This window comes from Schistocerca nitens, chromosome 2 (genome assembly GCF_023898315.1).
Source record: "Schistocerca nitens isolate TAMUIC-IGC-003100 chromosome 2, iqSchNite1.1, whole genome shotgun sequence".
Lineage (NCBI taxonomy): Eukaryota > Metazoa > Arthropoda > Insecta > Orthoptera > Acrididae > Schistocerca > Schistocerca nitens.
Genome location: NC_064615.1, coordinates 309,132,065 through 309,140,570, shown reverse-complemented (window position 1 = coordinate 309,140,570; position 8,506 = coordinate 309,132,065).

Sequence of the window (8,506 nt, the reverse complement as noted above, 5' to 3'; positions counted from 1 at the left end):
TGAACGTATCAAATCTTATACTGCATTTGTGGAATGATGAAAGTTATTTGATATGCGAGGAGAGGTATCCAGTACATCAGCGTCACCGATCAAGAAAACACAGAATATGAAACTCACTTCGTTCATCCATTCGTGTCCACCCTAAAATATTTAACAAACCAATGTCACATCCCCTCATCAATTTTCTACAAACGTAGCTTGAATAGTAAAAAACTGACGACGAAATATGAAGTATTTCTTTATTTTTTAAAATTTCTTATAATCTCAATGGCGACGTCATCTTGCATTACCAGTTACCATTGAGGTGATATGATTGTCTCAGATGTTTTTCGTTCTTATATATTTATTGTCCCTGAAAAGAGACAGCGGCACAGATAACAATCAGGTAAGGATATCGCTCTCAGGCTGAAAAAAAATAATGCAAGAAAATATAGGATATTGATGACAGGGTCTAGGTGGGTGCGTCAACCGACTTATGATTATAGAAATGCAGTGAAATATGTTTGACCACAAAGAAGAATGTGTGTTTTTGCAAAAATAAATAGAGCCTAGTCCTAAAGTTTACTGGAAATACGTATACGTTTATAGTATCACAAAGGATGATTATTTATTCTGATACCTAGGTTGATGTAAATCAAGCACCTTGACCCGCTCTGAACAGCTTCTAGATACTGAAGGTTATGAGTCAGATCAGTTTTGGGGAAAGAAAATTAAGAGCACCAGGAGCAAGTGATTTTTGATTGGAAAATTCCTGCAAAACGCCCCAAGATTTATGAACTAGGAACCAGAATTGCTGCTGTAGTGTCGGCAGACTTGCCAACACTACGCACACTAATTGAAAGAGGCGGCCAAGATTCACGCGCTAACTCACGAAGGATGGAGTGAGGTCTGAAACAGGAGACTTAATGAATGCTATAAAGAAAAGTACGTAGCTTCTGGACTACTTAACTTTTAATCCGTCCTTGTATACGGCCGATTTAAGCTACCGCCTAGCAAGTGTGGTGTCTGGCGGTGACACCACATTCCTCCCCCGCAAATCGGCGAACGGTCGTGTGATAAGGCTTCCGCCCGCCGTGGGGAGGACCCCATGTTGACGTATGCGATGAGGCGGGGAGCCTAACAACAGGCGAAGCTGTGCCACCCGCACCCGGCCATTCGGTCCGAGGGGAGCTAGGAAACGCCTGAAAACCTAGTCCAGGGTGCACGTCAACATGCGGTGTATGCGCCCGTAGAGAGACAGGAGGGGCCGAAGGGTCGACCTCCATGTGGTCGGGGCACCCGACGGGCGAAGACGACATCTGGTCCGGAGCGGGCAAGAGTTCCATGGTGGAGGACATCTGGGCACGGGAAGCGAGCGGCGGCGCGTGACCCAGGGAGGCGCCAGGCGGTTGCAGCGACGCGTCCACTGCGGGCGGCGCCGGCGGGAGCACAGGCGGCGGCGGCGGCGCGTCGCCATGAGGCAAAATGGAAGGCAGCGTCGGTAACACCTGGGGATGAGGCGAGCCAGTAGATGGGTCCCCAGGGCGCTGACCGGACGGCACCGTCGCTGAAAGCAGACGGGGAGCGGCAGAACCCAGGCGACGACAGAGGCGCAGCTGATTGAGATGCCGACGCACCTCACCAGAGGCCCCCAAAACCAAATACATCGCGCGGCCGAGGCAGCAAAGAATGCGCCCCGCGAGCCAACGCCGTGAACCGCGATAGTTGCGATAGAAGACAACGTCGCCAGGAGCAAAAGCAGGAGTCTGCCGCTGCACAGGAACCTGATGCGGCGGATGCAGCATAGACATCAAGGTTCGATGAGGACGACCATGGAGCAACTCAGCCGGCGAGCGACCATCTCGGGGCTGAGAGCGATACGAAGACAAAAAGAGCAACAATGCGTCCTCCCTAGAAAGCGACTCTTTCAACTTCAACATCTGTGACTTGAAAGTCCGGACCAACCGTTCAGCGGCACCGTTTGACTGAGGCGAAAACGGCGCGGATGTCAGATGTTGAATACCATTGGCCTTGCAGAATGACTGAAATTCTGCGGACATGAATTGTGGGCCATTGTCGGAAACAATAGTCTGGGGAAGACCTTCAATGCAAAAAATAGCGGACAACGCTTGGATGGTGGCAGATGACGTCGTGGAAGACATCCGGACAACAAAAGGAAAATTACTGAAGGAATCCACCACAACCAACCATCGAGCATTCCAGAATGGACCAGCAAAATCGATGTGCAAGCGTTGCCAAGGGGAAGTGGCTGTCGGCCATGCAAAGAATTTCCGCGGCGGGGCGGATTGTTGTTCGGCACACGCCACGCAAGAAGAGCACATATTCGCAATCGCAGCATCGATTCCGAACCAAGTACAGTGCTGACGAGCAAGTTGTTTCGTACGCACTATACCCCAATGTCCTTGGTGAAGAAGCCGTAAGACAGAGGACTGTAACGAACGTGGAACCACGACTCTGGATTGATCATTACCCGAACGCAACAACAAAACACCACGTCGTACAAAAAGTCTCTCCTTGTGAGCAAAAAATCGGCGAACCAGCGGATCCTCGATCCGTGACTTTGATAAGGGCCATTGAGTAGCAACAAAACGCAAAACAGTAGCAAGGACAGGGTCAGCAGCTGTGGCTGTAGCGACACGACGAAAATCAATCGGAAACGATTCGACCACGTCATCGGTTTCCGAATCAATGAACATGCAAGCAAGTTCGGAAGAATCGAATGCTTTATCCTCAGCAACAGGCAAACGGGACAACGCATCAGCGTTTCCGTGCTTAGCAGTGGACCGATACAAGATATCGTAGCGGTACTGCGAGAGGAAAAGAGACCAGCGAATGAATTTCTGCGCTGTACGTGGAGGTACAGGCTTGTTCGGATGAAAAAGCGACGTCAAAGGTTTGTGGTCTGTGATGATGGTAAAATGACGACCATACAAGAAATCATGGAACTTAGTAACACCAAACACGAGAGCTAAAGCTTCTTTCCCTATCTGGGAATAATTGCGTTGCACCATCCTTCCGTAATTTTGATTCAACGCAAGAAACGTGGCCCGAATGGTCACGCCAGTTTGGATACCATCCTCGTCGCCAAAATTGTAGTGTCGACAGACTTGCCAACACTACGCGCACTAATTGAAAGAGGCGGCCAAGATGCACGCGCTAACTCACGAAGGATGGAGTGAGGTCTGAAACAGGAGACTTAATGAATGCTATAAAGAAAAGTACGTAGCTTCTGGACTACTTAACTTTTAATCCGTCCTTGTATACATCGTTCTTGATGAGACATCTGGAGATTGTGGCGATACAAGTGAAGCTCTTTAAATACAAGCTATCTAAGGCTAATGGCGCCTTGCTAGGTCGTAGCCATGGACTTAGCTGAAGGCTATTCTAACTGTATCTCGGCAAATGAGAGCAAAGGCTTCGTCAGTATAGTCGCTAGCAACGTCGTCGTACAACTGGGGCGAGTTCTCGTACGTCTCTCGAGACCTGCCGTGTGGTGGCGCTCGGTCTGCGATCACACAGTGGCGACACGCGGGTCCGACTTGTACTAATGGACCGCGGCCGATTTAAGCTACCACCTAGCAAGTGTGGTGTCTGGCAGTGACACCACAGCTGCCTACAGCAAATGAAGGCGCTGTGCAGTAAATATAACTTACCTTTCCATGCCTAACGGCTAAGTTCCAAGAAACTGCAATGTTTGTACGTAAATGAGCCATAATTCATCGTTAATGGAATCGCAGTTAAGTGACTTCAGAGGTGAACATAAAAAGGCGCAGAGTTAAGTGTAACATTAAGGTCTAGATCATTCTGCGTGCTTCTTATAGTCAAGAATGGCACTGCCAGTATTTCTCCTCTTTCACAAACGGCAGCCGCACTCGTAGCTTAACTCTCCAACCAGATGCCGTGCACCTGCTCGACACTGTGACGTGATTATTAGGATGATGAAATCACCTGAACGCACGTGAGTAAAACAGTGTCCGTTTATGTGTCGTACAGCTGCTTCTCTTTCGGAATAGCCGCATAAGTCTGCCATTTGTGGACGATTATTGAACCATTGACGTAATGCACCGCTTAATTCTATCAGCGATGATCAGGAGTCCCCCATCAAGGATCGTTAATCGCGTTCGAGCTGGGTAACTGTCTTTGGTAGGAGCGGTGTTCAAATACATTTATATCTTCTTCATACCACTACTGAATGCAGCCACTGGTTTCAGGAGGAGGTCTGTCAAGATAGGGCGTTTCAGGAATATCACTGGAAAAATACTGCAAATATAACATCAAACAAGGTTATGCCAAAAGTGAGTTTCGTTTCAACGCTGACACAATTGCGCTGGAATGTGTCTAAGGAAAGGATCGTCGATAACACACTTTCATTATCCATACTGAAATATTACTTAGGTATCGGGTCCATTTCACATTATACTAACAAATATCGCTGAGAGTATACGGTACAAAGGAAAGGAGTGCAATTGGTCACAGATTTGTCTCATTCACTAGACAGTGTTACAGAAATATTAATAAATTGAAACTGACAAACACTCCAACAAAATTCCAACGAGATGCGAGCGGGACAGACGGGGTTTTCAGCTGCTAATACTTGAGAGATTTCATTTGTTCTCATCTAGGAAGACTACATTGGTGGAAGAAAGTCAGGTGTCTACTGGCAGTATGTCAAAGAGGCAGCTTTTATATTATCTTACATAACTGTAGATCGATGTTTCAACGAGTTTGGTTTGTGTTTCGTGAGATGTCCTCTGAAACGGTTTAATTTTAAACTTAATAAATTATACTTTTCGTAAAACTTATTACTAAATTATATTTGTTCTTGTTGTTCAGCTTCTTCTTCTATGAAGCATAAACAACGCTATAACTGTAATACTCCGCAGCCGTATGTAGCCTGGTGATTATGAAATTACATGTTGGTAAGCAACCAAAACCCATAAACAATCGCCGTCCGGCGTGGCAGAGCGGTTCTAGGCGCTACAGTCTGGAACCGCGCGACCGCTACGGTCGCAGGTTCGAATCCTGCCTCGGACATGGATGTATTTGATGTCGTTAGGTTAGTTAGGTTTAAGTTCTAGGGGACTGATTACCTTAGAAGTTAAGTCTCATAGTGCTCAGAGCCAGCCCATAAACAATCCAAATATACAAATTAACCACGCCAGCATGACTATCAACTATCTGGCCCACTTTGACCATTGTCAGGCATATTGTGTACGGGCCGGGATAGGAGCAACAAACTTGACAAATGCATTCATGACATCATCAAACCATACTCCTCCTCTCACCCTAACCCTGCCCTTAACTACATCCCTCCTCTCCCTCCCCTTCTTGAACCAATCACAGTGTAGTGTTAAAACAACCAATCGAAATCCAAGATTGAGAACAAGCCCAAATGTACTAGAGGGAAAATTAATAACAGCCGCATCCCTTTCCCACTCCCCCTCCCCCTCTCTGCCAGTCACAACGTTCTAAAAAAATGATCACCCAAATCAGAACATAGTTTCAGTGAACAAATAAATAAAATAAAGTTTTAAGAAATAAACATCTCAGTTGTGCTTTGTACTCCCTTCCTCTCCAGTTTCTCACAGCGCAGTATTAAAATGAGGCAGCCCAATAGAATGTAGTTTCAATAAATAAATAAAATCAATTTTAAAAGAAATGTGATCACTGCACATAATACGAGGTGTGGCTAGAAAAAAATCGGACTAGTACTGGTGAAACAATAAAACGAATGCAATAAGGCTGAAAGTCGCGTGGCCTGTCACGTGACTCTCGCTCCGCCTACTGCTCGAGTTTCATCTGCCTCCTGCACTCAGTCTGCCCGTGGCGTCTGTTTTAAGTAGTTGACGTTTTGTCTGTGCGTCGGAAAATGTTGAGTGTACAGAAAGAACAGCGTGTTAACATCAAATTTTGTTTCAAACTAGGAAAATCTGCAAGTGAAACGTTTGTAATGTTACAACAAGTGTACGGCGATGATTGTTTATCGCGAACACAAGTGCTTGTGTGGTTTAAACGATTTAAAGATGGCCGCGAAGACACCAGTGATGACACTCGCACTGGCAGACCATTGTCAGCAAAAACTGATGCAAACATTGAAAAAATCGGTAAACTTGTTCGACAAGATCGCCGTTTAACAATCAGAGCAGTGTCTGAGTTAACAGGAGTTGACAAGGAAAGTGTTAGGCAGATTCTGCATGAAAGTTTCAACATGAACAAGGTGTGTTCAAAAATGGTTCCAAAGTGTCTCACAATTGAACAGAAGGAACGCCGAAGAATGATTTGTTCTGACATCCTGGAAAACATTGAAAGTGATCCCACCTTCTTACAAAATGTTATTACTTGCGATGAATCGTGGTTTTTTACTTACGATCCCGAAACTAAACGCCAATCGATGCATTGGAAAACTCCTGGTTCTCCACGACAAAAAAAAGCACGAATGTCAAAATCGAAATTCATGGCAATGAAGATTGTTTTTTTTTTTTCACATCAAAGGGATTGTGCACATTGATTGGGTACCAGAGGGACAAACAGTGAATCAGCATTACTACATTAGCGTCCTGGCTACCCTACGTGAGCGAGTACGGAGAAAACGGAACGATTTGTGGAGAAAAACGTCATGGATCCTTCACCAAGACAATGCCCCAGCTCACAGTGCGTTGTCAGTGAAGACGTTTTTCGCAAAACACAACATTCCCATCTTGGATCATCCACCCTACTCACCTGATTTGGCCCCCTGTGACTTTTTTCTTTTCCCTAAAGTCAAGTCAGCTTTGAAAGGAATTAGATTTGAGACTGTTGAAGCAGTAAAAGAAAAAGCGACGGAAGTAATGTATGGACTTACCGAAAATGATCTGCAGCATTGCTATGAACAGTGGAAAATTCGTATGGAGCGGTGTAGAGACCGAGGAGGAGAGTACATTGAAGGAGATAACATGAAATTGTAAATAATTGTAAATAAATTTTTTTTCCAGCATCAGTCCGGCTTTTTTCTAGCCGCTCCTCGTATCTCTCACAAAATAATTCACTAATTGCGTATGGAATGCTTCAGTTCCTTTTCGTCATACACACGCTCGCACGCGCCCATACACACACACACACACACACACACATGCATATTTATCCCAATATTATCTAAAGTGTGTGACTTGCCGTCTTTCATAATACTTTAAATGGCGCTCCAAGAGATTCAAATGTTGTGAATTTTTTTGTCTGCTAAACAGGCAGGTAAACATCTTATGGAATATGAAACAAGCATAGAGCTTTTTCCATTAATAGTTAAAAACCGACATTCGCTTAGGCAGTGTAATTAATTATTTAGTAATATGTAGTTGTCGAGGATGAGTTTACTTTAAGTACTATTCCGAAGACCTTCAAAAACTCGAAATAAAATCATTGCTGCTTTAAGCTCCTGTTGCTTGTCATCACTAACAGGTGGTGGCGTTCATACCTCAGTCTGAATACCGGGCTTGGTTTAAGACACAACACAGCCTCAAATTAATAATTTTTCACATCCATTATGGTTGTCCTAAAATATCTGCAAAAATATGTCAGTGTCGCAAAAAGGTGCAATGCGTACGTCATGTAATGCGATGTTATTTTCCAGATATACATATATCCGTCAGACTGATATCTAAAACATGACTGTGAACTCTATTCTTGTTTTCATGCCTAAACTGTTACAAATAAAATGCTACAGTAACAGTTGACATAAGTTAGGCCTAAAAAACGATGTCCTAAAATTAACCTGACAAGATTTATAACTGCAGATAGTACGCTGCCGTAAAAAAACTGTAACACCCTCAAGTGCTATAGGGTATAATACGTGCATACTTGGTAGTTGTCGTGTTAGTGATTCATTTCTTATGGTCATAGGTGATCAGATAGCGCTCTGCAGGCCTGTCTGTTTCTGCGCACCGTCTGGTTTGACTCTGCAGGTAGTAACAGTGCTGCGTTTATAGCTGCAAAGTGTATGCATCATTCATTCTAGGTTAGGTTACGTTAGGTTAGTACGTACTCCTGCTGAACTATTTCAGGCATTTGAACAGGGTCGCCTTATAGACCTGTAGGTAGCTGGATGGACATATCGACTGGGCTGCTGCACACGCTGGGGGAAATGTATTGGTGGAGCGTTGCCGCTTTAGCAGTAGTCTGTAGACGTCCATGTAGTAAAGATGCACATCAAGCTCGAAGCGTTCTGAGAGCAATACTGACTGACCAGACATCATCCAGGGACGAAGCACGGGCACATGTGGCACCTGCTATGGCGTCAGAGACCATTGGGAACTGTCTGCCTGCAGCATGATGAAGATTACGTATGCTCTTGCCAGGCTACCTCTGACAACATGACACTGTCGAGCACAGCTACTCCTGTATCATGAAAGAGTCGACTGAAGACTGGGGAACTGATGATAATAGGTTCTTTCTGTATGCGAGTGATGGGCGTACAAATGTACTGCATGGACCTAGTGAGTGGCCTTAGCTGGAGGCCCACGAGCACACGTCCTGC